The sequence below is a fragment of the Physeter macrocephalus genome, chromosome 10, assembly GCF_002837175.3.
Source record: "Physeter macrocephalus isolate SW-GA chromosome 10, ASM283717v5, whole genome shotgun sequence".
NCBI classification, from domain to species: Eukaryota; Metazoa; Chordata; class Mammalia; order Artiodactyla; family Physeteridae; genus Physeter; species Physeter macrocephalus.
The window spans coordinates 69,866,788-69,871,833 of NC_041223.1; the positions used below are offsets into that span (position 1 = coordinate 69,866,788).

At 42.6% G+C, this 5,046-nt stretch overlaps 1 long non-coding RNA gene across 6 annotated transcripts in view; it reads left to right on the forward strand.

Moving 5' to 3' along the window:
• The window catches only part of LOC114486987 (uncharacterized), a 30,439-nt gene that overhangs the window by 2,359 nt on the left and 23,034 nt on the right, over positions 1-5,046 (forward strand). The gene's annotated exons all lie outside the window — the stretch shown is intronic.

Below are 5,046 nucleotides of genomic sequence, written 5' to 3' on the forward strand. Positions count from 1 at the left end.
TGGGGGGGTGGGGGGTGGTGGTGGGGGGGTGGGGCCTCCTTCTCAGAAAAGGCAGGGAAGAGGGCCTGAGGCTGAGGAAGGACTAACTAGAAAACACAGTATTACAAAGTAACAGGGCAAACCCCACAGAACCACAGAAACAAGTATACAAATTGATACTGGGTGGTATGTGTACATAGCTAGACTGGGTAATATATCTTTGAAAGAAACTCTAGTTTTGCTTTTTTTTTTGCTGGGAAAAAAACCCCACAAAGTCATCTTATTTGAAAATGTTATTAAGTGGGTGTTCTCTTTCTCTAAAGTGAATATCAAAGGTCTAGATTTCGGTCAGACATAAATCCTTTTAGAAAGATTTTCAGCACTGATTATTTCAATAATAATTAAAGAGAAATGTTTAGGATCCCATGCAGAAAATTAAATGAGTCATTTCCTCTGTGACTTCTATTTGGTCTTTTTAAGGAAAAGGCCTGTACAACACTTTAGTGTGTTTATATTTGGACTAGTCAAAATGAACTAAAAGATCAAACATGCAAAGTGCTTGCCTTATAGTAAGGCTTCAATACATATTTGTTTCTTTTCCATTTTTAAAAACATATGTATCATTAAATATGATAACACTAAAATATTAGGGTTGATTTTGCATATAGTTTAAGAATTTCTGAATTCTTATTTAATCTGTACAATAGTGCTCCCTTTATCTTTGGGTCATTCCAGGACCCCCAGTGAATGCCTGAAACCGTGGATAGAACCCAACCCTATATATACCAACATATACTATGTGTTTTCTTATACATTCACACCTATGATAATGTTAATGTATGAATTAGGCACAGTAAGAGATTAACAACAACTAATGATAAACCAGAACAGTTATAACACTATACATACAGCTTGAACAACTTGGGGGTTAGGAGCACTGACCCCTGTACAGTGGAAAACCCACTGTAACTTTACTGCAGGCCCTCTGTGTCCACATCTGTGGATTCTGTACTGTAGTATGTATTTATTGAAAAAAAAATCCACATTTAAGTGCATTTCAAACCTATGTTGTTCAAGGGTCAACTGTGATAAAAGTTATGTGAATGTGGTCTCTTTCCTTAATCAATTTCTTCAACTCTACCGGAAATGTGGCAGTGGCTTCTTCATCAGCAGACTTGATCTCTCCAGTAATTTTTTATTTTTGTGGATTCTATAATGACAGTTCCTTTTTCTTTTTGCAGTTTATTTAAGTTTTTATACAATTTAAAAGGTTATAGTCCATTTTACAGTTATTACAAAATATTGGCTATATTCCCCGTGTTGTACAATACATCCTTGTAGCCTATCTTACACCCAGTAGTTTGTAGCTCCCTCTTGCCCTGTCCAAACCTGTTCCCAAGCGTGTAACCACCCCTGACTTACAGGAAGTAGCTGCTGTCACTCGTTTCAGGGGGTTCCTCGCTCAAGTCTTCCTATAGGCTCGTTGCTTTCTGGCACAACACGTTGCCACCAATCAGAACACATTTTCTGTTTATGTCTCCCACCCACAAATTTAATGCCCTTTCCATCTTAACTAAGCACTTATGCACTGTGGTCGTAACCTCTGCAGTTTGAGGTGCGACTGTAAAACTAGCACAACTTTACTTTTCTTTCACAATTTCATAGACAGAAGATTCATTCCCACTGTAGATCTTAGCAACCTCAGCAAACCTTTCTTCTTTCCTTATTAAAGTTGAGAACTTTCACCTTTTCACTTAAAGAAAGCACTTTATGGCTCCTCTTTGGCATGTTGGAATTGCCAGCATCACTCCTCTTGGGCCTTGGGGCTATTATTAAATAAAATAAGGGTCACATGATTACAAGCACTGCAATACTGCAACAATCAATCTGACAACCCAGACAGATACTAAGTGACTAATGGGCAGGATACACTGGACAGAAGGATGATTCACATCCCGGGCAGGAAGGATTGAGATTTCATAACAATACTCACAATGGTGTGCAATTTGGAAACTTCTAGTTTACTTCTGGAATTTTCCATTTAATATTTTTAAATATTAAAAATATTCAGTCACTGCAGGTGACTGAAACCACAGAAAACGAAAGCACGAATAAGGGGAGAGACTACTATACAACATCTATGAGAAAGATAAACTGGAAGATGTGAAGACTGACAGGCAGGGAGGTTGAACTATTTCCCCAGTTCCTGTAATCAGTACTAGTAGATTCGGAGTCTGTCAGATCTATTTCAACCCCAAATAATCAGACTTTCTGCCCCCCTACCACTCTACTGAAACTGTTTTCAGTGGCTTCCCCATCACCAACCCAATGATCAGTGTTCAGTCCTTATCACTATCTGACATAATGGACCACTTCCTCTTTCTTGAACACCCACCCTGCCTTGGTTTCCAGTGCCCTGCCCTGTCCCACCTCTCTTGCATTTTCCTTAGCGATTAAGACTCAGTCTATCTGCCTACCCCTTCTCATTGTCCCTAGCATCCCAGTGTTCAAGACTTGCATTTCTCTATATCTCACTCCTTAGGTGATCTTGATTTAAACACCATCTTCCCCAAACCTGTTCCTCCCTGGAAACTCCATATTTCAGTAAATGACATCCTTCCAGTGGCTCAGGCCAGAATCCTGGAGTCATCTTTTTAATCTTTTTGTCTCCCATTTCATACCTAATGCATCAGCAAATCCTACTGGACCATCTTCCCCACCTTCATTGCTACCACCCAAGCTCAACTCCCACCTACTACTTCAGTAACCTCCTAACTGGTCTCCCTTTGCCCTGTCTCACCCCTCGACCATCTATCCTCCACATAGCACCAGAGTGATTCTTTAAAATGGGATCAGATCCTATGACTGCCCTGCTCAATGGCTTCCTTTATTTTTCCAGAGAAAAGTTCCAAGCGCCCACTCTGGCCTCTGATGGCCTCTCTGCCCACGGCACCCTCTCCTGCTCTCTCTTCACCCCACATGTTGGCTTTGCTTTTCCTTGGTCATGCCAAGCTTGCCTGGCCTCAGGAGCTCTGAACCTGCTGGACTCTCTTCCTGAAATGCTCTCCCCAGGCCTCTGCAGGGCTCACTCTTGTACTTTATTCAAGGCTTTTGTCAAGTGCTACCTCCTCAGAAAGGATTTCCCTTACATGCTATCAAAAATGACACTCCCACTACTCTATTTCTTTAAATGATTTATTTTCTTCATAGCCCGTATCCCTACTGGCCGTCTTATATCGCGTTCATTTGTCTATTGCTTGTCTCTATCACTAAAATATAAGCTGCCCGAGGACAGGCGCCATGTCATTTTTTTGTTCACTGTTATATCATCAGTGCGTAAAATAGGGCACATGGTAGCTAGTCAGTAAATATTTATTCAATTCATTAATCGCTCAATACATATTTGTTGAATACTTTCTGTAGGCCAGACACTGTTTAGGCTCTGGTAATGCAGCAGTGAATAAAATAGACAAAGTCCCTGCTTTGTGGAGCTTATGTTTCTGGCCTGAGTAAGTATGGTTTCTTTGAGGGACAGCAAGAAAGCCAGTGTGTCTGGAACAGAGTGAATAAGGTGATGAATCGTAGAAGATGAAGTCAGAGACATAAGCGGGACAAGATTGTGAAGGGCCTGTAATTCATGTAAAGACTGGTGGGAAACGTTTCTCTGAGATAGGAACCGGTGCAGTGCTGGAGTATGTTAAGCAGAGGAGGGGCACGTGATAATGGTGGTGAGAAGTGGTGGAATTCTGGATATATTTTGAGGGCAGAGCTAGCAGAATTTCTCACTAGACTGTTGCAAAGGTGAGGCTGATGGACATTTGGTTTTGCCATGGGTTAGGGTTTTACCAGGCAAGTCTGATGCAGAGAGTAATGAGTCATTGATGGAAGCTGGTTCAGGACAGACATGATGATGTTATGGACAGTGAAATGGTTTGAGGATTAATGGATTGTAGATCCCAGACAAAGGAAGAATTATTGAAGTCAGAGCTGCAAAGGCAGGAGACAGTGGTCAGAGAGTGGGATGTGAAGACTGAGAATTTGAAGGCAACTCCTGGAAGAGCTGACTATAGAACTTTAGAGTTTGGAGCTCCACAGACCAAGTTTTCAATTTCGGTGTATAAGGCGTTCATAAGTAAAACGTTTGGTATGTTCTGTAGCGGTAGTTTGTGAAGAGAGGGGAGAAGGAGACAGTAATGAAGATGCCTTTGATGGAAGGATTTTTTTTTTTTTTTTGCGGTACGCGGGCCTCTCACTGTCGTGGCCTCTCCCATTGCAGAGCACAGGCTCCGGACGCGCAGGCTCAGCGGCCATGGCTCACGGGTCCAGCCGCTCCGCGGCACGTGGGATCTTCCCGGACCGGGGCACGAACCCGTGTCGCCTGCATCGGCAGGCGGATTCTCAACCACTGCGCCACCAGGGAAGCCCTGATGGAAGGATTAATAACCATTTCAAGCGTAAAGGAAGTAAAGAAAGCCAAAATCAAGGTCACAGAGATCCATGTGGGAAAGGAAAAAAACTGGAAAGAGATTTGTCTCACATTTCAAGCTAATAGTGACTGATGTAGGCGGGTGAAGGGAATTGGAATCAGTATTGAAGCAACAATAGCAATACCTGTCCTTGTTGATCCATGAGGGCACTTCCCACAGGTGCTGTCAAGAATCATTAAGATGCCTGATTTTATGGCTCTCCAAAAGCACTTGTTGGTGACATCAGGAGTTGTTTGGTCACTGGTTGCCATGTGTGATGATGAGGTCCAGTGGAAGGAGAGGGCACAGTTTCCTCCCTACTCAATGGTCGTTCACTTCAGGGGACATCAAGTAACAGTCAAACCAGAGGATGAGTTGGAACAATAAACCACATTATCTGGACACACTGTGTCTCCAAGCACAGGTGTCTGAAAAGGCGGTGAGGGAGACCTCTGGCCACTCAAGGAGAACGCAATAAAAGTTTATTCAATAACTTAGGTGACAGACCTTTCTGTCGCTTATCATTTACTTTTTTTTTTTTTTTTTGTGGTATGCGGGCCTCTCTCTGCTGTGGCCCCTCCCGTTGCGGTGCACAGGCTCC